Here is a 27,121-nt window from a genome sequence, read left to right as displayed (position 1 = left end):
AAGTCGATCGCAATTCAGAATTCAAAGTCCGACGATATTCATTATCTGGCAACACTGCAGAATGCGGAAGTGTCTAGACGAAGTGTCCCTTTCTCGAAAGGTTGCAAGGCTGTGACTGCTCCTGATCTAGTGGTACCCGGCCGGGTAGCTCAGCGGGCAGACTGCCCTCTGTAACAGTGAGCATGTAGCCAGGACAAGAGTGTAGCCAGAAGTCGCAACATCGAATTGAGTCCACTCAAAGTTTTTTATCGCATTTCGATTGTCTGCGAAAGCAGATAATCTGACGGAGCTCAGAAATAATTCCCTTCGCCTTCTAGCACAGCTGTAATACCAGAAGTCTCCACAACTTTTGCGCCACACGTGTTGCTGCTCTGTCAAGAGCAGGTTCACGTTCGGGAGTTTCCTCGCGCTGCTGTTGTCCCCGGCCGCATGCGACTCGCCAACTACGTCAGGTGTCGTATGACCAGGTGAACGCGGCGCTGTGATTGTGTTATCAAGAATAATTTTCTAATTTGGAGCTCTTTAATCTTATAGTTACATAATGGATTTTGTATGCTCGGAACTTTACGAACAATGATCATCAGATGTAAAATAGAGTCACAAGTGGAAAAAAAGTCTAATATTAGCAACATGTTGTTTGCTCATGTTTTAACAGAGGTGCGAAGGTAGCAAGGCATATCGGAACACTTGCAATGTGTGTGAAGAGAGTGCTTTTGGGCAAAACACGCCAGCAAAAGATTTTATTGCGTCAACAAACGTCGTCTCATCTTCTATATTCAGGAAGTCTCAATAGCTGGTATATACAATGAACCGCGACCATTTAAACGTAGTACGCTATTTGCAGTCAATAGAAAATGTTCATAAGTCGGGTGAAGGAGTACAACAGGTACTAATTGAAAGCAATAAAAAATCAAAGAGGTGACTATTACTGCATTTTAGCTTGATCGTCATAATTTCACTTATTAAGCATGCCTACGCAATATTGTTACTAGTTATGACGTTTTTATGTTATCCTCTTAAGAGGAAACTGGTGGATGACTCGTAAGAAAAGATATCGCCTCAGGCAAACGAAAGTGTGGACATAATATACTGTAGCTGATTGCTTAGTAAGGTTTATTGATATTTTGTAGCTGATGGCTGAATAAGGATGTTGTGCACTACGAAACCCTCCCCATGGTCGTGTCTATCGCAACTGGTATTTGTTGCCAAAAAGTATGAAATGTAATTCACCTTACCATGGTAATCTTACGATGAAACCCTTTTTTAACTAAACAGAAAGTATTGTGACATGAGCATACCTGTAACAGCTTGAGTAAATAAGACATTACTCATTCTGGACTTCGAAATGGTCTGTACTTATTCGCTGTTCTATGTCACACTGAAATAGTATAAAAATTTGCCATTCAATAGTTATAATTTACTTATTGGCTTTTCATCTGACTGAATGTAGCTCTGTCACGAAGCAGCTAAAACATCTGGCTCTCAGCGAGATAGGACCCATGATCCAACGCGGACCCCCAGTTCAAGAGCAAAGATGTTAGCTCACTGCCACTAAAGTGCAGCTGTTATTGTCTCTTCCATACTATCACTCAATCTGACAAGGAAATATGAAGCGAATTTTTCAGAATATTTATATGTCGTCGAGGAAGTAACTCGGCGGTCACACTATTGTCAAAAATATTCTACATTAGTGCCAAGTGCGTTGTACTATGAGCAGAAATAATTCGTTCTACCAAATGACGTAAAGCCTGGAATGGAAGTGAGCACCGCCTTTGTCTGACAGTCTAAATATCAAAAGTAAGTGAAATTGGATTATACTACCATTTCTGATTTACAGCGTAGTCACTAATAACAAACAGATGCTTGAGCTGCAGATTAAAGGTCATAAACCAGTAATCATGAGAATTATTTCTATTTTTCTGTTGTAAGCACAATGAAAAGTGAAATACTAATTCACGAAACGCAATCCACATGTCTCGAGCGTCTCAACTGGATATACTACGAACATTATGAGAAAATAACATGTATTTTGATCGTTACAGAATTTGAAAATGTTTTCTTAGGAATTCTATCACTGGCACCGGCCCTAAATAGTACAACACAAATAAATGGACAACTCTGGATTCATAGCAAAACGTGAACGTCCTCGAAGAAGCTTCGTAAGCTACGAATAACATTACGGTCCAAACCAAGAATGACCTGAAATATGGTCAAAGAACACTATGTAGGGTATGACACGAGCGAACGTAGGCAGTGCTAGTTCGATTCGAGCTGTTGCTAACGTGAAAAGAGGAGCAGTTGTCCGCAGGACAAAGAAAAAGGAACAATAAATGCAGAAAGTAATGTCTGGAATAGGTCATCCATAAGCAAGGCATTAAGCCTATAAATATAGTAAGAATGACAGTATCGTCTCATAATGATTACAATGTAACCACTGGAGACGTTTCGTTAGTAAAAGCGAAGAGCACCCGTGTTGAAGAGCTTCTCAGTTTGCATTATGCTTAAGACATGGAGATACCTAGACTACGAAACGTTCAAGCATGCTGAGCCTTGTGCTGTTTTTCTGTGCAGTTCTTCACAATCAGCGCACAGTCGGTGTTAATAACTGAGTCCCTGATGGTACCAGTTATGAACGACGCCTGCATCCTGAACAGTACTCAGATGAGAATTATCAGGGAGTAATACGACGGTACAGAAGGACAGACAGTTCTAGTACTTGGAGAGACCAGCTATGCGCTGCTGATCCATGACGCTTTTGACTACCACTACGTCGGATTGTAGCTCAGACCTATTTTTGCTTGAGAAGGCTTGCCCATCAGTGGGTGAACAGTATCCTCACCGTGGTACCCCACACATAACACAGACCCATAACGTGAAAGCCAGTCGCTGTGAAAAGTTATGTGCTCGCGTCTACCTCTCAGTATCTTTTTTCCCTTGTTTTCCTTTGTCTTCTTTTGTAGTAGACTGTCATCTCATGTTGAGAGCGATAAACAATTGTTACAGTCTGACACATCATAATTCACGGACACTGCCTCGCTGCCCAACCACAACAACAACCCTGGATATTTCCTAAAATATGATTGGATGCAGGTTCATACCTATCTTACCGGACTCTTGTTGTCAGCTGTTTTGAGTGGTTATTCTGCTGTTCCTCTGAAGATGAAAGCGTAAGGTAAATACTAATATTTTGTCGTGGTGAACATCGAATGCCTCCATCTTTCCAGCTCCAATATTCAAAATGCACTGAAAATGAGTGACATAAATGCTCTTAATACTGATAAACAATATTATAATAGTAACTGGCAAAGTGTGGCGAACAGCAAAGTCATCTGACGAGTACGAACTCAAGTGTTTCATAGGATTCCTTTAGTTGATTTCGTAGCGGTCGTTTTCGATCAAAGTGGAGGAAGGGGAAAAACATCAGGCTTTAAACATACGTTTGAACAGGGATCTGGATCTATGGCTACAGATGCAGCAGTACACAGCTGATGAGATATCGTCGAAAATGTGAAGACACTCTCACTGCTTTTGTATTGGCTGAGGTTGAGATTACCCGAAATAATTATTTATTTTGCGTTTGATTTAACATATTGCAACCATTTCAAGCAGATTTTGCTGATCATTTGGCGTTTATGGATACTGAATAGTGTTACGTAAAGATAAATGGTCTATGTACAGTATTGTTTTATTCACTGTTCGGCGCTGGGGTGGGTGTTGGAGTATTTGAGGGGAAGCGGTGCCAGTGGAGCCGTGTCTCGTCGTCTAGCAGACTGAAATCGCGGCCTGTGCGGCTTGTGGGTAATGCTTCTTCAGTTGATGTGGTGCGTTGTCGTGTGATAAACTTTTTCAAAGTAAATTGTTCCCTTACATTTTTGGTATCCCACGCTTTACCCGCATCCATGGCACACTGGATGACCGGTTTATCACATTACACTACTACACTGCCTAATCTGACACTCAGTTGGACGTAATTATTTCACGCAGCCGAGTGTTTAAACCTAGCTAACATGGAAACAATGAATTAAAAAAAACGGAGGTTTTCCACAGAGTAAATCACAGTGGACACTGTAATTTTCTTGTAAAATTATCACCTTGCAGGTTAGGTGAATACGTTAATTTTGCGACGTTCTTTTGCTTATTACGCACGAATTATTTAGGCATCAAATTTCTATAGAAAGATACGGTGAACTGCGGTAATTCAGTTCCAGTCCTGCAAGTCCATTAACTGTCACTGGGCTGCCAAAAGCTGCCTTTTGTATATAACAGTGTTTTAGACAATATACGTAATCGTACTTTAAAGGCATCCTTTCGTAGTCACTGTCATATGAAATACTTGTGACTGGAAGTGAAACCTCTGTTGAGCCAGATAACAAATAGGCAATATATTTCATAACAGTGGTTGCAATTCTGCACCAAACTGGTTAGTTAACTATATGTCACGTATAGAATCCGTGTAACGACTGTCGTTTCATTTGTACAGCAGACGGTAATTTGTCTAAGCAGTTGTCTGCAGAATTAATGTGTTTACGACATGAATTAATTCTGTGTATGCTTAGCACTAATGAGATACGCGCTTCACAAATTGGAATGATCAGATTGACAGGTGTTTTCCTTCAAAATTTAAGCATTTTTGGTTCCATTCTCTGCTTGTTCTTGATGGAAAAATGAAACGGTGAAATAGCGAAGGTGTTCGTAGTCACACAGCAGTGGATGGTTTGTGGAGCAGGACGACACAGGCAGTGCCTGCTAGTCATAAAATGGGAAGAAAACGCCATGGTGTCTTTATTTACGCGGTCAGCCCTAGACTAAGTGCTCCAGCTCTGACGTCAAGCAAAGCTGGTGGACAGTGTTACGCTGCCTCATTCTCTGGGAACCCGTGCCATTCCGGTGATACAGTCGACCCTGTCATCTATTAGCGATGGTTACAATGTACAATGCTTTGCGAAGAAACATGAAAAGCGCCTTATACATGCGAATGAGTAAACGGAAGGTTCATTCACAAGAAAAACTCGATGTCCGCTGTGGTGTCACCGCCAGACACCACACTTGCTAGGTGGTAGAGTAAATCGGCGCGGTCCATTTAGTACATGTTGGACCCGCGTGTCGCCACTGTGTGATCGCAGACCTAGCGCCACCACAAGGCAGGTCTCGTGATACGAACAAGCACTCGCCCCAGTTGGACGGACGACCTAGCTAGCGACTAGATGTACGAAGCCTTTCTCTCTCATTAGCCGAGAGACAGAATAGCCTTCAGCTAAGTTAATGGCTACGAACTAGCAAGGCGCCATTAGCCTTACAGTGATTGTAATTAAAGTCTCCTGTGTATAGTCAAGAGCGATGTACCACAATGATTGATTAAAGATAAATATTAATCCAGCTACGTACTTTTCTTCATAGCATTAATTACGTAGCCTGTTCCAGTACTTCACGCCCGTCTGCGTTAGTCTAGCGTGCATTTTCAGCCATCTCGACCTAGAAGGTGTTGGCCCAGCTGCCGACACATCATCCGCTATTCCACAAACAACAGTTTCTGAGGGATAGTTATGAACGAAATAAAAGAGGCTCTTGGGTCGTTTAATGTTACCGATTGGAAATGAAATTGGAATCTGGCATCTTATTGTGCTTCATAACCCGAAAATGTCTATTTTCTCCCTTCATACTGGAACAACTGCTTCCATGTGGCAGATGGTTTTCCGAAAAGCTATTTGCTTGTGTACTGCTATCGAGTGCAGAAAAGCTCTTCAGTTCCTTTGGTGTGTGTTGATGTCACATCATCTTCCTTTGTGAGTAGGTTCTTTTCTTGCTGGGGCAAGAAGAGAGTCGTCAATCACTAGTTAATATTCTGATGACTAATTGCATGATACTGGTGCCACATACTCCCTCGTATCTGGGAATAGAGCTTCACTTTGGCTACGCGAAGAATGTTGAAATATGGTTTCAGCACACTGTATTCACAGCCAAGACGCCAGGCTGTGTAGCCGTGTGGTCCTGGGCACCTTGAGACGGTTCGCGCGGCTTCACCCTTCGGACGTTAGAATCCTCCCTTGAGCGAGGGTGTATGTGTTGTCCTTATCAGAAGCTAGTCTGCGTCTAAGCCTAGGTACCAATGAACTCAGCAGTCTGCTCCCTTAGGAACTTACCACAAATTTCCAAAAATTCCCAAGAACCAAGACGATGTTCCTTAGCATCTGCTAGAGTGTCCGTTGGCCAATCAACATAACCACACTGTTCAGTGTTTATCGCCGCAAATATATCAGCGACATGATAAATTCCCCACGAATTGAACTAACGTAATGCGAAGAACTTTGGTTGGGTAATATTAATTTTGTAGTTTGCTATCACCATAAAATACTTCACAGTGAAATTTACTGCCATTTGTATCGTTTCATTAGTATTACCTCATACTATTTATTTATGCAATATTGTACTGTTGTGTACATAGTTCCACGTAGTCAGCACGTACACAACTTTCCCATGAGAGCGCGCCCCACTAAGTACAACAGCACAGGCGCAGCGCTCGTCCGTCTCCACAGTACGAGATGGCGCTGCCATAGAGACGGACCAAATTCTGCTTCCACCAATCCGCGTATTAATACGTAACGCAGCCAATGAGATTGCTGCTAACGTAGAACCTTTCCTCCTCGCGGATCACACACACAGAGTGATACATGAACGCGCGAGGTATTAAAACGCGTGTACAGACCTCCGATTAGTCATTCTGCATTTGTCTGCATTAGTCTTTACCAGTCTGTACGAGTTCTACATATGTCTGTACCAGTCTATAGTAAAGTTTCGGTCTGGGCCTAATAAGATTACTATATTCCTGTACATAGCCATTCTTTTGTCAAGTATCAGAGATATATGTGAGAATGAGATTACCAGCCGGCCGGTGTGGCCGTGCGGTTAAAGGCGCTTCAGTCTGGAACCACGTGACCGCTGCGGTCTCAGGTTCGAATCCTGCCTCGGGCATGGCTGTGTGTGATGTCCTTAGGTTAGTTAGGTTTAATTAGTTCTAAGTTCTAGGCGACTGATGACCTCAGAAGTTAAGTCGCATAGTGCTCAGAGCCATTTGAACCATTTTTGAATAAGATTAACATACCAATACCAAAGGAACTTAAGATTGTCAATTGTAAATACCATCCAGAGCCAAATTAAGTAATTTTTATGCTTGTTATTATTTTAGTAAATGTGTGAAAATTGATCAAGTTCTGTTTAAATTTGGTCACCATCAATCTGCTACTCTAAGCGTGCAAGTGGCATTTCTATCGTCTGACCTAACGGCAGAAGATAAACACGCCACGTTTAGACCACGAGACATATTGCTGACATTCGCCTACTTCGTTAGAGCGACAAGTCAAATAATCTGATGGTGTTTGTACTGAAGGTCTTACAGTACGCACACCACATGTACTAAACTCATTTATCTTCTCACTAAATACTCGATAAACCTTTAATTTCCATTGAATAAACTTCTGTTTCTTCTAACAACAGTAAAAGTTGCTCTGGTTAAGTGAGGGCCCTGACAACGTTTCTCTAAACGTACACATAGGTTTCAGTCAACATGGCGGCTCATTGGAATCACGAGATGAGGATGGATCGAGGATGGGAGTTACCGCCCGTCCAAAGCAGGTGAGAGATGCGGCGTCCCAAAAGTGATGGCCAGGCGTTGTTGGAGAGAATATGTCGCCACTGGCCGTGCCGGACGTAAAAGTGGGCGCAGACGACCCCACGTGTCCAGTGAGGCAGACTACCGACGTCTGTTCGACAACACACGTGCCAGGCCGTTCCTCAGTTTCCGGCACCTGGGAGAGATTTATGAGTTCCCGGGCTGCGCAAGAACTGTGGGGAGGAGGCTGAAAGACAATGGACTTTTATGCCGGAGAGGTGCTATAAATCAACGCTTGAGTGTGTATTAGTGGATCGACCGCCTGGCTTTTGTGGAAGAATACATTGCCTTTGACTGAAGCAGAGTCATATTTTCTGACGAGGGAATCCTTTCTTCCGTGAGTTATGCCCCAGTCCTGGGACATGTCAATTAATTACATGCAAGCGTTTTATGTGAACCTGGCATTACGTTGTAACAGAACGCCCTTTATAAAATCAGTTCTCCTTATTTTATAGTTACACCTTTATGATGCTGCATTTGTTCAACAAATGTTTTCGTCTAATTTGTGAGCGGTTTTAGTGAACATCAAACGGTTTTGATATTACTAGGTATACGTTCCGGAGAAGAGCGGTTTAGTTTGAGGTATCTCGTGAAAGGAAAAAGAAGCAGACGCCACTCTGTTAACGTTTGGGGCTACATTTCGGCTTGGAGAGTACGGCTCCTTTGGCAAATTGAGGGCATTGTCAACACAGAATCCTACGTTAAAATTCTGGAGAATATAATGAAGCCAGGCGTTGAGATACTGTATTCTCAAGGCGACATCTCTTTCCTGCATGTATGAACAGCATATAAAAGTTGTTTCATAGTTATCAAATATTCATTTATTATTATCATTTTCGTATTTACCAATTAGGATCACGTAACAACGTCAACACCTCTTCTTTCTTTGTGGTTGTTTTCTACTTTTTGCAACCATCCCGTCATTTTTTCCCACATTGTCTTTTCCTTCTTCTTTCGATGTTGTTTCCAATTTCTTAATTGTTCGGCTTGAAAGCCATCTAAATTCAATATTTATTCTTAATAAGATTTATTTCCGTTAGTTCCGATTGTTTGATGTTTATATTTACTTCTTTGCTTCCCTCTTAAGCCATTCATTTGTTGATTTTTTCTGCCAGAAGTAAAGGAATGTTTGTTTCTTTAGCCTGTTGACATTCATTCGGTAAATATGTCCAACAAAGTTTAAACCTCGCTTATCCATTACGTCTGGTATTTAGAAATGCAAGCGATCTGTGGGAGAATGTAGATAACATGTGGTCAGAAACAAAACATTACAAAACACTGTCAAGGTAATGACTTGAATCAGTTCCAAGACGTCTTGGAGAATTACTGTGCAGTGATAGTGGACGGTTTGGCTACTAGAAGTACTCTCGTTACTAAAAGCCGTGCAGTCGCTGTTCTTATAATCAATAAAGCGTTGTATTTTAGGAGCTCTTCGTCATAAAGTCCATTACTTTCCAGCCTCCTTCACACAGTTCATTCACTGCCACGGAACTGACAATCCTTCCTAGTTGACGGCAACTGAGGAATGAGCTGACGTGTATGTTGCCGAGCAGACGCTGGATGTCTCTCTCTACATCTACATCTACATCTACATCTACATTTATACTCCGCAAGCCACTCAACGGTGTGTGGCGGAGGGCACTTTACGTGCCACTGTCATTACCTCCCTTTTCTGTTTCAGTCGCGTATGGTTCGCGGGAAGAACGACTGTCTGAAAGTCTCCGTGTGCGCTCGAATCTCTCTAATTTTACATTCGTGATCTCCTCGGTATGTATAAGCAGGGGGAAGCAATATATTCTATACCTCATCCAGAAACGCACCCTCTCGAAACCTGGCGAGCAAGCTACACCGCGATGCAGAACGCCTCTTTTGCAGAGTCTGCCACTTGAGTTTGCTAAACACCTCCGTAACGCTATCACGGTTGCCAAATAACACTGTCATGAAACGCGCCGCTCTTCTTTGGATCTTCTCTATCTCCTCCGTCAACCCGATCTGCTGCGGATCCCACACTGATGAGCAATACTCAAGTATAGGTCGAACGAGTGTTTTGTAAGCCATCTCCATTGTTGATGGACTACATTTTCTAAGGACTCTCCCAATGAATCACAATCTGGTACCCGCCTTACCAACAATTAATTTTATGTGATCATTCCACTTCAAATCGTTCCGCACGCATACTCCCAGATATTTTACAGAAGTAACTGCTACCAGTGTTCGTTCCGCTATCATATAATCATACAATAAAGGATCCTTCTTTCTATGTATTCGCAATACATTACATTTATCTATGTTAAGGGTCAGTTGCCACTCCCTGCACCAAGTGCCTATCCGCTAAAGATCTTCCTGCATTTCGCTACAATTTTCTAATGCTGCAACTTCTATGTATACTACAGCATCATCCGCGAAAAGCCGCATGAAACTTCCGACACTATCTACTAGGTCATTTATACATATTGTGAAAATCAATGGTCCCATAACACTCCCCTGTGGAACGCCAGAGGTTACCTTAACGTCTCTAAACGTCTCTCCATTGATAACAACATGCTGTGTTCTGTTTGCTAAAAGGTCTTGAATCCAGCCACACAGCTGGTCCGATATTCCGCGGGCTCTTACTTTGTTTATCAGGCGACAGTGCGGAACTGTATTGAACGCCTTCCGGAAGTCAAGGAAAATAGCATCTACCTGGGAGCCTGTATCTAATATTTTCTGAGTCTCATGAACAAATAAAGCGAGCTGGGTTTCACACGATCGCTGTTTCCGGAATCCATGTTGATTCCTACAGAGTAGATTCTGGATTTCCAAAAATGACATGATACGCGAGCAAAAAACATGTTCTAAAATTCTACAACACATCGACGTCAGAGATATAGGTCTATAGTTTTGCGCATCTGCTCGACGACCCTTCTTGAAGACTGGGACTACCTGTGCTCTTTCCCAATCATTTGGAACCTTCCGTTCCTCTAGAGACTTGCGGTACATGGCTGTTAGAAGGGGGGCAAGTTCTTTGCGTACTCTGTGTAGAATCGAATTGGTATCCCGTCAGGTCCAGTGGACTTTCTCTGTTGAGTGATTCCAGTTGCTTTTCTATTCCTTGGACAATTATTTCGATGTCAGCCATTTTTTCGTTTGTACGAGGGTTTAGAGAAGGAACTGCAGTGCGGTCTTCCTCTGTGAAACAGGTTTGGAAAAAGGTGTTTAGTATTTCAGCTTTACGCGTGTCATCCTCTGTTTCAATGCCATCATCATCCCGGAATGTCTGGACATGCTGTTTCGAGCCACTTACTGATTTAACGTAAGACCCGAACTTCCTAGGATTTTCTGTCAAGTCGGTACATAGAATTTTACTTTCGAATTCACTGAACGCTTCACGCATAGCCCTCCTTATGCTAACTTTGACATCGTTTAGCTTCTGTTTGTCTGAGAGGTTTTGGCTGCGTTTAAACTTGGAGTGAAGCTCTCTTTGCTTTCGCAGTAGTTTCCTAACTTCGTTGTTGAACCACGGTGGGTTTTTCCCGTCCCTCACAGTTTTACTCGGCACGTGCCTGTCTAAAACGCATTTTACGATTGCCTTGAACTTTTTCCATAAACACTGAACATTGTCATTGTCGGAACAGAAATTTTCGTTTTGATCGGTTAGGTAGTCTGAAATCTGCCTTCTATTACTCTTGCTAAACAGATAAACCTTCCTCCCTTTTTTATATTCCTATTAACTTCCATATTCAGGGATGCTGCAACGCCTTATGATCACTAATTCCCTGTTCTGCACTTACAGGGTCGAAAAGTTCCGGTCTGTTTGTTATCAGTAGGTCCAAGATGTTATCTCCAGGAGACGGTTCTCTGTTTAATTGCTCGAGGTAATTTTCGGATAGTGCACTCAGTATAATGTCACACGATGCTCTGTCCCTACCACTCGTCCTACACATCTGAGTGTCCCAGTCTATATCTGGTAAATTGAAATCTCCACCTAAGACTATAATATGCTGAGAAAATTTATGTGAAATGTATTCCAAATTTTCTCTCAGTTTTTCTGCCACTAATGCTGCTGAGTCGGGAGGTCGGTAAATGGAGCCAACTATTAACCTAGCTCGGTTGTTGAGTGTAACCTCCACCCATAATAATTCACAGAAACTATCCACTTCTACTTCACTACTGGATAAACTACTACTAACAGCGACAAAAACGCCACCACCGGTTGCATGCAATCTATCCTATCTAAGCACAGTCTGTGCCTTTGTAAAAATTTCGGCAGAATTTATCCCTGGTTTCAGCCAGCTGTCTGTACCTATAACGATTTAAGCTTCGGTGCTTTCTATCAGCGCTTGAAGTTCCGGTACCTTACCAATGCAGCTTCGACAGTTTACAATTACAATACCGATTTCTGCTTGGTCCCCGCATGTCCTGACTTTGCCCCGCACCCTTTGAGGCTGCTGTCCTTTCTGTACTTGCCCGAGGCCACGCCACACAACCGCTGCTACCCGTGTAGCCGCTTGTTGCGTGTAGTGGACTCCTGACCTATCCAGCGGAACCCGAAACCCCACCATCCTATGGCGCAAGTCGAGGAATCTGCAGCCCAAATGGTCGCAGAACCATCTCAGCCTCTGATTCAGACCCTCCACTCGGCTCTGTACCAAAGGTTCGCAGTCAGTCCTGTCGACGATGCTGCAGATGGTGAGCTCTGCTTTCATCCCGCTAGCGAGACTGGCAGTCTTCACCAAATCAGATAGCCGCCGGAAGCCAGAGAGGATTTCCTCCGATCCATAGCGACACACATCATTGGTGCCGACATGAGCGACCACCTGCAGATGGGTGCACCCCGTACCCTTCATGGCATCCGGAAGGACCCTTTCCACATCTGGAATGACTCCCCCCGGTATGCACACGGAGTGTACATTGGACTAAATGGCTGTGTGCGTGCTCACGTGTGTGTGTGTGTGTGTGTGTGTGTGTGTGTGTGTGTGTGTGTGTGTGTGTGTGTGTGTGTGTGTGTGTGTGTGTGTGTGTGTGTGAGTGTGTGTTTAAAAGACGAGAAACAATAAAAGCTGCATTAAATATAACTGTAGATTGTTCTAACGCATAGTAAAATTATATCAATATTTACCCAGCTCGTGGCGGACTTATTACGTTAGTTAAATTCGTGGGGAATGTATTACGAGTTTAAGGAATTTAGCAAAGACAATGTGCTCTGGACATCGTGAATCGCGACAGATGCAGCGATAGACAGTGCCTAATGTAATTATGTTGACTGACCAACGAACACTCCAGCACAAACTAAGATACGAACACAAAGACATCATCTTGGCTGTGAATGCAGTGTGCCGACATCATTATCTGCACATTTTTAGCGTAGCAAAGTGAAACTCCAATCTAAGATCTGATGGAGTATGTGGTCTTCTTACCCCAACAGGAAGATAAGTTGACATCAAAATTTACGCAACACACACAAAAGGATCTAAACAGCTTTTCTGCTCTTAATAGCTTTTGGAGCAGCATATACTTCCTTCTCACGCAGGAAAGCACTTCTTTCTGTAGGAAGGCAAAAAAATAAATATTTTAGGGTTGTGGAGGATAATTAAGATACCAGATTCTAATTGCAGTCCCTATCGGGAACATTATAAAACGAAAGTCTATTTCTTTTCGTGCATAACTACCGCTCACAGATTCTTAAGTATGAATTTGCGGACATCGAGTTTATTTTGTGACTGAGCCTCGTGTTATTTTCTTAATATGGCACTGGAACACGTAAGGATGAAGAATACCTCACCTTCCCCCATCGTCACTGATCTGAACATCCCTGCGCATGTGTGCATTCAACACTGACTCACAACGCTTCACAGAATTCACGTATGAGGCAACGCACTTGTCGGATCATTCAGACAGCCTTCCGTAAGTCGACAGGACACAGGCTGAAAATCAAATTAATGTTGCTTTCCGAGTCATATTTATCCAAAAGTTAAGTATTACTCAAAGCAGTCGAGTATTCCACCAATTACGCTTACATAATCTATATGCAAATAATTTGATAGCCAAAAACGTCCTGAAGTGTGTAACTGTCGGTAATTTATTAAGACGAAACCCAAAAATCGAGGCCCACTGAAAATGTATTCTCTCATGTACAATGCGCTTTTCACGTTCCTTGGCAAAGCATCAGCAGTAGTTAAAATGAAACTAACGCTAATAGATGACAGAGTCTTCCCATCTTACGACCAGCAGCTCGTAAGAGGCACTGCCTTTATAGTCATGCTCCACAAGCCATCCACTGCTACCGCCTCCTGTTTCCATCAAGAACAAGCAGAGAATGGAACCAAAAGGCCTTAAAGTTTGAAAGAAAACATCCGTCAGTCTGATCAGTCCAACATGTGAAGTACCTAACTCATTAGTACTACGCAGACACAGAATGAATTCTCATGGTAAATGTATTAATTCTGCACATAAATGCTTGGACAAATTACCGTCTATTATGCAACTGAAATAACACTCATTACACGGATTCTTTATGTTAAAGTTAGTGAAATGATCAGTTTGCTTAAGTACTGCTTTCACTGTTACGAAATATACTGAATATTTGTTATTTAACTCAATAGACATTTCACTTCGAGTCACAACTATTTGATATGTTTTGGCCGCATCACGAGACCATGAGTAACGGAAGGATGTCATTTCAGTCCAATTACATGTATTGACTAAAAAAAACAGTTTTATGTAAAATGCCGTCTGAAAAGTGTTTGGCAGCCCAGTGATAGGTGGAACAGAATTACCGTAGTTCACCGAATATTTTTTGAAATTTTGATGTTTCAATAACTCGTGCGTAATAAGCAAAAGAGCGCTATAAAATTAACGTAGTGCCTAGCCTTCAAGACGATCATTTTACGAGTAAATTACAATGTCTCTCGTAATTTACTGTAAGGGCACCTCCGCTTTTCTTAATTCATTGTTGCCAAATGGCTAAGTTTAAGGACCGCGAATGTGTGGAATAATTAGATAAAAATCAGCGTCAGATAAAGCATTGCAGGAGTGTAATGTCAAACCACTCATCCAGTGTGCCATGGATGCGGGTAAAGCGTGGGATGCCAAAAACGTAAATGACCAATTGACTTATAAAGAGTGTATTAGACGATATCGCATCACAACAACTGAAGAAACATTATCCGCAACCCGCACAGAACGTGATTTCTATCATGACAGATGACGAGACACAGCTCCACTCCAGCAGAAGGCACCGCTGACAATCGATTTCTGGTTACCCTCTGACACCGCTTCCCCTCAAATACTCTAACACCCACTCCAGTGGCAAGCAGTGAACAAAACAGCACTATACTGAGACCATTTCTCTCTAAATAACTCTCTGATGAGCAAAATCTGCTTGAAATGGTTGCAATATCTTAAATTAAATACAAAATAAATAATTATATCAACTAATTTCTACCTCAGACTGTACTAAATACTAAAGCAGTGAGCGGTTGTTCGCATTCACGACGATATCTCACTAGCTGCATACTGCTGAAACTGTGGCCACACACCCAGATCAATGGATCCAATTCAAACCTATGTTTATGCCTGATGTTTTTTCTCTGTCTCTACTTTGATCGAAAACAACCGTAACAAAATCAACTGAAGGAATCCTATGAAACACTTGATTTTGTACTCGTCAGATAACTGTGCAGTTCGCCACACTTTGCCAGTTACTACTATGATATTGTTTATCAGTATTAAGAGCATATATGACGTCCATTTTCACTGCATTTTGAATGTTGGAGCTGGAGAAATAGAGACATTCGATGTTCACCACAATAAGATATTAGTATTTACCTTACGCTTTCATCTTCAGAGGAGCAGCAGAGTAACCACTCAGAAAAGCTGACAACAAGAGTCGAACAAGGTAGGCATGAAACTGCATCATGTGTCATATTTTAGGAAATATCCACGGTTACCGTTGTGGTTGGGCAGGGAGGCAATGGGTGTGAAGTATGGTGTGTCAGACTGTAACAATCTTTTATCGCTCTCAGCATGACGTGACAGTCTACTGCAAAAGAAGACAAAAGAATCAAAGAAAAAAGGGCAATGAGAGGAAGCGAGCACTTGGTATTTCACAGCGACTGACTGACATAATATGGGTCTGTGTTATGTGTGGGGCACCACGATGTGGATGCTGTTCACCCACTGATGAGCAAGTCTTTCATGAGCAGAAATTAAGTCTGAGCTGCAATTAGACGTAGTGGTAGTCAAAAGCGTCATGAATTAGCAGCGCATCGGTGGTCTCTGCAAGTACTAGAACCGTCTGTCCACCTGTACCGTCGTATTACACACTGATAATTCACATCTGAGTGCTGTGGCAGGATGAGGGCGTCGTACATAAATGTTACCATCAGGGACTCAGTTAACAACACCGACCGTGCGCTGACTGTGAAGCACTGCATATAAAAGAAGCACAAGCCTCTGTCTCAAGCATAATGCAAATTGAAATCTCTTCAACATGTGTTTCCATAGGTTCTAACTCAAATTCTACCACTTCTTCATCTAAATCATCATATGCCGGATTATTGCTATATTTAATTTTATCTGCAGCATCTTGCCTAAGAATTTCACGAATACTATTTTCACGTTCTACAAGAAATGTTGGATACTGGTCTGCCATTTCAATATCGTTCTGTGAACCAGGATACATACTACTCCGGTCTTATTGACTTAACTGATTTAACCACGCCATTATACTGACTGAATAGAATTAGTATTTTGCTGTTTGATATATCCGACGAAAGAACTTCTGTCACTGCGTGGCGCTCGAAATTAAAATTTTTCTCCGGCCCAACTTTTGCTGGCGTGGGTGCTTGCCCAGCCCAGACGACAATCCAGTGTTACATTGACAGCCGCCATGCTGACCCAGGGACCCCCCAGCGAGCCTTCGCTTACTAAGGAAACGTCAGCAGTGCTTACAATGTAGTCATTATGAGTAGATACTGTCGTTCTTTCTGTATTTATAAGCTTAATGTCTTGCCGTACGCAGCTCGTGGTGGCTAATGTCGCTGTCTCTGGATCACAGGGTCCCGGGTTGGATTCCCTGCCGGGTTGGGAATTTTATAGGCCCAGAGACAGGGCGTTTGTGTTGTCCTCATCATTTCATCCACATCATCATCATTTGTGAGAGTGGCTCGACTTGGGACTTTGAACGGGTGCTGATGGCCGCTCAGTTGAGCGCCCCTTAAAGAAAAAAAAATTGTTTTGCTTAAGGATGACCTATTCCAGACATTACTGTCTGCATAAATCGTTCCTTTTACCTTGTCCTGCTGACAATTGTTTCTCTTCACGTTAGGATCAGCTCGTATCGAACTAACACGCCCATATTCACTGGTATCAATTCTTACATACAATTCTGAGCCCACTTTCCAGCTAATTCTTGATTTGGAACGTAACGTTATTCGTAGCTTACGAAGCTCCTCCTTGGACATTCACGTTTTGCTGTGAAAGCTGGAATGTGTTGTTCCATTTCGGGGTCAGTGCCAATGACAGAATTCCCAAGGAAAACATTTCCATATTCTGTAACTATCATAAGATACGTTAGTTTCTATTAATGTACGCAGTATGTCCAACTGAGTCGCTCCAGACATGTGGATCGCGTTTGGTGAATTAGCTTTCCAGTTTTCAATGTGCTTACGACAGAAAAATAGAAATAATTTTGACGGTTACTGATTTATGATGTTTAATCTGCAGTTCGAGCATCTCAGTATAATTAGAAACTACGCTGTAAATCGGATACGGGAATATAATCGAATTACATTTAATTTTGCTATTTAGACTGTCATTTGCCATCTCCGTCAGACACAAGAGGTGCTCACTTCCGTTCCTGGTTTTACGTCGTCTGTTAGAATGAATTAATTCTGCTCGTAATATAACGGACAGTTAGCAACAATGTAGAATATGTTTGGCAATAGTGTGACCGCCGAGTTAGTTTCTGGACGACATACAAATAATCTGACAAACTCAGATGATATTTCCTTGTCGTATAGAGTGACAATATGGAATGATGGTTCCAGTCTCACGGAGAACTATATTTTTAGCCGTTTCGTGATATTTACATAGAGTCAGATCCACAATCAGTGCATAAATACTATGAAGTGCCAATTTTGCATACTGTTTCAGTGTGACATAGGACAGCAAATAGGTACAGACCATTTCAAAGTCCAGAATCAGTAATATCTTATTCATTCGTTCTGTTATTGGTTCAAAATGGTTCAAATGGTTCTGAGAGCTATGGGACTTAACATCTATGGTCATCAGTCCCCTAGAACTTAGAACTACTTAAACCTAACTAACCTAAGGACATCACACAACACCCAGTCATCACGAGGCAGAGAAAATCCCTGACCCCGCCGGGAATCGAACTCGGGAACCTGGGCGCCGGAAGCGAGAACGCTACCGCACGACCACGAGCTGCGGACTTTGTTATTGGTATCCTCGAGTTACAGTACTGTATGTTTTATTAAAATAGACTTTCGTCATAATGTTACCATGGTGAGAAGACCTACAGTTCTTGGCTGTTGGCAACAAATACCAGCTTCAATTGACACGACCCTTGTACCTTGTATCTAATGGCCATTCACTCATTACTCGCGCACACTAAGGTGACGATTACCGTAAGAGTTCGGGCGACCTGTGCGCGTTCGCACAAGCGAAGGTCAATGGCTAGGTAGCTCTTATATATAGTAACTGTTCTCGAAAGAACAGATACCTTGGTGACCGTGCAACTTCTCTAGAATAAATGAAATAAATGATAATTAATTGAAACCCTCAGATGCCCACAGATGTTGTTGATATACCTCGATGAGGATAGCTATTACGTACATTACGTATGTAGATTGTGGACAGTTGGGAATGTGGGTATCACGGGAAGCGTGCAAGGGATAAGTCCCTGCAGTCGCGCTATTCATTTGTGTCCTCGGTGGCTCAGATGAATAGGGCGTGTGCTATGTAAGCAGGAGATCCCGGTTTCGAGTCCCGGTCGGGGCACACATTTTCAGCTGTCCCCATCGATGTATATCAACAAGACCTGTTGACAGCTGAGGATGTCAATTAATTATCATTTAGCCAGTAACAATACTGCACAGGAATTCTTAGAGAGCGAAATGATGACGTTCAAGCTAAAATGCAATAATTGTCATGCCGCTGATTTCTGTTGCTTTCGGTTGGTTCAAATGGCTCTGAGCGCTATGGGACTTAACATCTGTGGTCATCACTCCCCTAGAACTACTTGAACCTAACTAACCTAAGGACATCACACACATCCATGCCCGAGGCATGATTCGAACCTGCGACCGTAGCGGTTACGCGGATCCAGACTGAAGCGCGTAGAACCGCACGGCCACACCGGGCGGCCAACATGTTGCAAATAGAGTTTCTTTTCTACTTGCGACTCTATTTTTCAACTCTTGAGCATTGTTCGTAAGTTCCGAGCATGCAAAATTGAGCATGGAACTGCAAGATAAAAGATCTTCAAATTAGAAAACGACAGTTGATAAACACAATAGTACCGCCGCATTCGCCTGGTCATACGACGCCTGACGAATTTGGCGAGTGGCATGCGGTCGGGGACAGCTGTAGGGCTTGGGAACTCTCGAACGTGAACTTAGTGTTGACAGAGCCGCGACCTGTGTGGCGGAATTGAGATTTCTGGTATTGAGGCAGATTAGAAAGTGAAGGAAATTAATTCTGAGAGACTACTTTTGGAGAGAATCGAAATTGGATTAAAAAGAAAAAGAAATAGTTTCCATATCACGACTTCATGGCTACATTGCGCGACGTTTACGACTTGACCACGAGCAGTTATAGCCAGGCAGCCTCTTGATGAAAGGACAGCACTTCTCCAGACACTTCCGCATTCTTCAGTGGCGCCAGATCTTGTATATTGACTGAATATTGGAATTGTGACGGACGATCGACTTTATAGACCATCCTAAGTGGACGACTCGAACCTAGCCTCTGCGGTGGTCGGCTGGCGATCTTTTTGTTTCAGACTGTACATTTTAGTATATTCTTGTAAAACTAATTTAATGTTCGCAGTGATGCAAATGCTCTCTATGGTAGGTTCATTATTGCCTGAAGGAAAAGCTATGATGACAATGTACAGTCCGATGTATCGCTCAGAAAATTTCGGTAACCGATGTTGAATCGTTAAAAACCGAGACAAAATATTGCACTTCAGCAACGCAATGTGAAACTGAAAACAAGATGGTCAGAACATGTGAAAACCGGGAAGTACGGGAAACGCAGCAATCCTCTTGGCGTCACCAGGCGTTAATTCTTGATCACTATGTGGGTCGGTAATTTATTAGAAAGTAATTCATAGGCGGACTTCTCAGTACATCTCCTTCATCGATAAAAGATTCATTGGCATCACGCATATGTCTGAAACATAGACGAGAGACTAGCCTTTAATGGACAGAAGGAAGCTACCTGTCAGTCTCAAAAATGGCGCCTGACCCAGTGAGACTTATTTTAGATGACTTCACAAATCTTGAAGACATCAGGGACAATGTGTGTAATGTTATGCCAGTATTTAAGACTAAATCTGTGTGAGACTGATATTACTCTCCGAAGATATGCCCGAACTTTGTCTACCAGCAGTTGTTTTTAATGTAGCTCACTAATTAAATACATTTCCCTTTAAAGAGAACTCAGAATCGTTAAACGTAACGGTCACTCTACTTTTTAATGTGGGGTGTTTCCTCATATAATTTCAACACTGTTTGCAACCGTTCACACTCCCAGAAAGTTTTTAATAATTTTATGAAGATCTATACTCAATGATATTATTATTGGCGCTAGTTTTGCTAGCTTTATTACTTATTTTTCTAATTTCCGCTATATACGCTTAGGGATCTGAACCAGGTCTCTGTTCCGTTTTTGCCCAGTTCTATTTAGTCAACTCGCAGTGCCTGGTTCGTTTTCAGGCGTGCAGCGATATATAAAGTGTTTTTGTCCTGCGTGACTGCTATGTGTTAATTGGATGGCATTCTCCGTTTTATTTTCAATGTAAGGTTACTACATTTTCACGTTTTGGCTTTGTAGTTCAAATATATAATGTGAATGAACGCATTCGAATGTATGAAACTTTATTTGTAAATGAATTCGTTCTATGTGTACTTTTGCATAATGTTATAGGCCAGAGCTCTGCCCGTTAGGTCGTAATTATTACATGTGCTCTATAGATGAAGAGGAAGATATCCGATAGTGTGTTGATAGTCAGCAGAGTATGATGGAGGCGTATTACTGGAGGAATAGTTCATATAATGGAGCAGTAAGGAATGTTCTGAAGGAATATTTAGACTGCAGTTTGTCAAAGAGAGAGAACAAATAAGTACTTTAACAAGAAGTAATTAAAGTGAAGCTACGTTGGCGAAGTTGTCAGTGTTATGATGTGCATCGTCAGAGACTGTCTAGGGACGTCGTGGTAAAATGCGTTGGTGGACTTGTGTCCGAACAATTCAGTGGTTCAAAGACTGTGAAGGCTTACCGAGGAAGAAGAGAATCCGACTCGACGACGCAAGAAGGAGCGGTATTAACTACTGACGAAGATTCACAAAAAAAGAGGAGAACGGAATACATTGAGAATTTTTTGCTGGCGGACGGTAACTGCGTCAAATTTAAGAAGATTATTAACTACTTTGGCTTCTGCTGACGTCGTATGCTCGAAAATCGCAGAAAAAAATTTATGTTTCTGGAAAGAGGAAGGTGTAAGTAGATTGTGTCGTGCAGGTGGCCTGTAGCAAAGGAATGAATCATGTTTGTGAAGAGGTGGATGTCATGTGGTCTTTCGTACGCAAAGGACGATTTAGAATTGCTTTTGCTATTATTGACACAGTGTATGATTTACGGAAAATGATCTTTTGAAATAAAAGTGCAGTTAGATTATGAAATAGCTCAAATGCGCAAGCACTCATAGCTGAAAATAAACACTTGGGTTTTTACGAAGATACCTTCTTGAAACTCACCCCGCTTTCTCGGATTATCGAAGTGTTCTACAAGATGTTTAATGATAATTTAAATTTTCTGCAGGTGCATTTCTGGTGGAAGTGATTTTCAGTGATTTTTTTTTAAAAATCTGAAGCGGGAGACTTACCATTTGTATACAAGATATCGCAGGGTCTAGAGATACATTGCGCAACATCTTTGTGTCAACCAACAGTCAGCTACCAGGGCTACGAAAATCTTAGTATGTATCTTTGATGTCTGCCAGAAGACAATAACGGAAATTTATTTACTACGAATTAAACTTCGTGATTATCACTAAAACAATTTAGAGTAGTTAACTATTAAGGAACAAAGAGAGAAATGATGTAACCTATATTGCTGCCAGATGTCTCGTTCTTCCCATCTCCACTCGCCCAGCCGCCAAGGCCAACTGTATAACGTGTAACCATCAAGAAACTGAAAAATTTTATTGGCTAGGAGAGCTGGCCCTACCTGCATGGTTGCCAGATATTCCTTATTACCAACTTATCTTATTACTACAATTATGTCATCATTATGTTAATGGCTGTAATTTGTACCCTAAGATGCCAGCGCTATTTTTACCGCCACAGTTTGAGACACTATGCTTACCACAAATCAAGACATAGCTGTCTCTGTTTCTTGTTCAAGTGTAACCAAGTTGCAAAAGTTAAGTATTATCAATCTTCTTTACTGTAATAAGAACTATTAATGTGATTTGCCTGAGTTGTATAACCGCCGAGAAAGCAGCAGTCTTAAGACAGCCTATAAGAGACGAGTGGGCAGGACCCGACATTGGCGACGAGTTCTGCAACGACCCCCAGTGCCTGGCAGCCACCAAAGTTTTTTGTGTTAGCTGGTGCCTTAATACTCTGTAGTCTTTCCTTTACTGGAACGTTTATTTGCTGCAACAGTTTCTAGTCGTTTTTACTAATCAGTGTTTTGTGGGCGTTGCAGAATCTTTCTGTGCTTTGTATTTATTTTGCTTGCTTGTCTGTTTGTTACATTTGTCTCTTCCAAAATACCCACCCTGCTTATCCCGCCACCTGTTCAGGCGCCACAGCCGCAAGCGTTAGATGCCACACAGCTGATGCAGATGTTTCAGTTCCAGACACAGCAAATGTCGGCACTACTCAACACAGTGCAGCAGCTGCTGGCCAACGCTGCGCGCCCGATGGAACAAGCACCACCTACAGCAACTACAGCTGCCAAACCAACTTTTCGCCCACTTCGTGAACACGAAGACCACTGGCTCGAATGGTTGTCCCAATTCTGGGCCCACCTGCTACCTCGCAACGTACCGGGTACTGTGAAACTTCCATATCTATTATCCACACTAGGAAGTGCAGTGTTCCACTTAATTCAGAAGTTGTTTCCAGATGCCATTCCAAGTGAACTTGCTTGCTACGAAGTGGTACAGTCACTCACTAACTATTACGACCAACATGTGAATGTGGTAGCAACTCGGAATAAATTCCTTAATTGCAAAAAACGGTCACAACAAACTTATTGCGAGTGGGTAAGAGATTGGCATGGTATGACAAGGAAATGCTAATTCAAGTAAGCTTGCGGTAGCCTCTATTCAGATTTTATGTTGCGTGATGCGATCGTGTACAGTGTCCCTGATGTCAAACTCAGAGAACCGATTTTGAAACAGTCCGATCCATCATTTCAGCAGGTAGTGCAAATACTATATCAATAGGATTCAGGTGCCTTGTCAGTCGATAAATTTGAGCAGCCAGCTATTTGTAGGGTTGAGTCCCTTGGTTGCGATCGGGCCATTCCGCGGCGGCTTGCGCTAGCCAAGCCGAGTAAACCACACCTCTTCACACCGCTTAAGCAGTACGCTAAACAGGTGGCTACACAGGCAACAGAATAAAGTCCTGCCCTTGGTGCTATTCACGGTACAAACGCCAAGACCGTGCCAACGACCAATTCAATGTTGCGCTTGTGGTAGGAAAGGACATGCGCAATCCGTGTGTTTGCAATGGATGAAACATAAGAATTCGACACACTCACAAAAATCTCGTTACAATGCCCAGATCATTAATGTAGTATATTCAAAGTCTCCAATAGGCATTTGCAAACCTGGTAAGCGTGCAGTTTCTTTAGTGATAGGCCAGTCAAATAAACCTTTTGTTCATTTACTTCTTTGTGGGAAACGTGTGAAGTTTCAGTTGGACACGGGTGCCTCCGTACCATTGCTCAATCGTGCCACATATGAACTGTTAGGCTCCCCACATCTGTCTAAAACTAGCACGCAACTGACGGCGCATAACGAACAACACATTCCCATTCTCTCAACAGGTACTTTGCCTGCCATGTATCACTCGAGCGAACAGTGGCTTTTACGGTGCCACGATCACGCAATGGGGTGAAAATATTTGGTCTAGATTCTTTTGATTTGTTTGGCTTTAAAATTCAAGACTGTGGTGTGTGCACTGTGAGACCTTCGGTACACACACCATCAGATTATTTGACTTGTCGCTCTAACGAAGTAGGCGAGTGTCAGCAATATGTCTCGTGATCTTATCATGGCGTGTTTATCTTCTTTCGTTAGGTCAGACGATAGAAATGCCACTTGCACGCTTAGAGTAGCAGATTGACGGTGACCAACTTTAAACAGAACTTGATTAATTTTCACACGCACTTATTAAAATAATAACAAGCATAAAAATTGCGTGACTTGATTCTGGATGCTATTTACAATTGACAATCTGAAGTTCCTTTGGTCTTGGTACGTTAATCTCATTCTCACATATCTCTGATACTTGACAAAGTGTCTATACATTTATCTTCATGGCTATGTACAGGAATATGATAATCTTGTTAGATGCAGACTGAAACTTGACTATAGACTGGTACAGACTAATGCAGACTGGTACAGACTGGTGCAGACAAATGCAGACTCGTACAGACTAATGCAGACTGACTAATTGGAGGTCTGTACACTCGTTTTAATACCTCACGCATTCATGTATCACTGCGCGAGTGCGATCCGCAAGGAGAAAAGGTTCTACGTTAGCAGCAATCTCATTGGCTGCGTTACATATTAATACGCGGATCGGCGAAAGCAGAATTTGGTCCGTCTCTAAGGCGACGCCATCTCGTAGTGCAGAGACGGACGAGCGCTGCGCCTGCGCTGTTGTGCTTAGCGGGGCGCGCTCTAGTGGGAAAGTTGTGTATCCGCTGACTATGCGGAACTATGTACACAACAAAGACAATGTGTTGTCAGTGCCAGAACTCAATGAAAATGACACTGTAGCTAGTTGGCTGAAAGAATTCGCTGAACTCTTTCCTGAATGTTTAGGCAAAGCTAGCAATTTTGTTGCACATATTACGCTGAAAGACAAAGCTCAGCAGAAATTTTGCTGGGCCAGAACTGTCCCCATTGCATTACGGGACACAGTCGCTGCTGAACTTAAGGAACTGCAAGATAGCAGAGTGATTGCGCCCATATCAGCTAGTCAGTGGGCGAGTCTACTGGTTTTGCTTTCCGAACCTTGGGGTCGCATTCACCTCTGTGTTAAGTCTACAGTCAACCTACAAAGTGTGACTGATACTTATCCGTTGCCACGCCCAGAGGATCTCATCGACAAATTAGGCGCAGGAGGTTACTTTTCAAAAATCAATTTCCGCGACACTTATCTTTAAATACCACCCGATGAATAATGGTTGAAATGGCTCTGAGCACTATGGGACTTAACATTTGTGGTCATCAGTCCCATAGAATTTAGAACTACTTAAAACTAACTAACCTAAGGACATCACATACATCCATGCCCGAGGCAGGATTCGAACCTGCGACCATAGGATGAATAATCTAAAAGTAAATATTGATTTGGGCTTGTTTGAATATTTGCCTTTTGGCAGCGTTTTCGTACGCGCCATTTTCCAACAGCATTTGAAATGGCTGACTGCACAAGTGCCAAACTATTCAAACCATTTGTACGGTATTGTCGTAGCAGGTCGTAAACCTGAAGAACACATTGCAAATTTACGTGCTTTGTTTCGTGTGTTATCTGATGCAGGACTATAGTGTAGAAGACAAGTGCGATTTTTTTAAACCTGTGTGACTGTATCTTGGTCGCGTCGTAAACAGTCGATGTGGAACATCCTCTTCAGTCACATTTGTTAGCCATACGACATTTGCCAGTTCCTTTCCTATGTCACAAAATTGCAGTCAGTTTTAGGGAAAATGAACTATTCATACCGAATGCTAGAAAATCGCGGCTGCATTCCATCGCTTGCGTCGAAATAATGTCCCCTTTCCTTGGACAGATAAGTGCCAAGTAGCTTTCCAAAACTTAAAGATGGTCTGCTCAGTGATCGCTGCTTATTTCACTTTCTAGTTATCTTGCAAGTTGGCGCTTTGTCTTACGGTAACGGTACAGTGCTTTCGCACAGAATTGGTGATAAAGACAGGCCTATTGCTTTCGCATCAACAGTCTTGTCCAAAGCTCAGTGTAACTATTCACAAATTGAGAAAGAGCTTTTGGCTATTGTGTATGGTATCATCAAATTCCTCCATTATTTGTATGGCAGAAAATTCTACTTAGTAACGGATCACAAGCCTTTGAAGTCCTTGTTTCATCCGATGAAACCGGTTCCTGTACGAACTGCCCAAAAATTGCAAAGATTGGCTTTTCTGTTGTTTCAATAGCAGTACGAAATTGTGTATCGTCCGACGGCTTAACATCGTAATGCGGACGCAGTTTCACGTCTTCTCATTGGCCCTGACACAGCCTTTGGCGCTTCAGCTACATATTGTTGTCACATAGATGCTCAGCATCCTGAACTGCTTCAATCTTTTCCGCTGAACTATAGGAAAGTTGAAACTTCCTGGCAGATTAAAACTGTGTGCCCGACCGAGACTCGAACTCGGGACCTTTGCCTTTCGCGGGCAAGTGCTCTTGCCCGCGAAAGGCAAAGGTCCCGAGTTCGAGTCTCGGTCGAGCACACAGTTTTAATCTGCCAGGAAGTTTCATATCAGCGCACACTCCGCTGCAGAGTGAAAATCTCATTCTGGAAACATCCCCCAGGCTGTGGCTAAGCCATGTCTCCGCAATATCCTTTCTTTCAGGAGTGCTAGTTCTGCAAGGTTCGCAGGAGAGCTTTTGTAAAGTTTGGAAGGTAGGAGGCGAGGTACTGGCAGAAGTAAAGCTGTGAGTACCGGGCGTGAGTCGTGCTTCGGTAGCTCAGTTGGTAGAGCACTTGCCCGCGAAAGGCAAAGGTCCCGAGTTCGAGTCTCGGTCGGGCACACAGTTTTAATCTGCCAGGAAGTTTCACATCAGCGCACACTCCGCTGCAGAGTGAAAATCTCATTCTGGAAACATCCCCCAGGCTGTGGCTAAGCCATGTCTCCGCAATATCCTTCCTTTCAGGAGTGCTAGTTCTGCAAGGTTCGCAGGAGAGCTTCTGTAAAGTTTGGAAGGTAGGAGGCGAGGTACTGGCAGAAGTAAAGCTGTGAGTACC

This window comes from Schistocerca serialis, chromosome 2, assembly GCF_023864345.2.
Source record: "Schistocerca serialis cubense isolate TAMUIC-IGC-003099 chromosome 2, iqSchSeri2.2, whole genome shotgun sequence".
Classification (NCBI taxonomy): Eukaryota; Metazoa; Arthropoda; class Insecta; order Orthoptera; family Acrididae; genus Schistocerca; species Schistocerca serialis.
The sequence above is the reverse complement of the archived record's forward strand: the minus strand, read 5'-3'. Positions refer to the sequence as shown.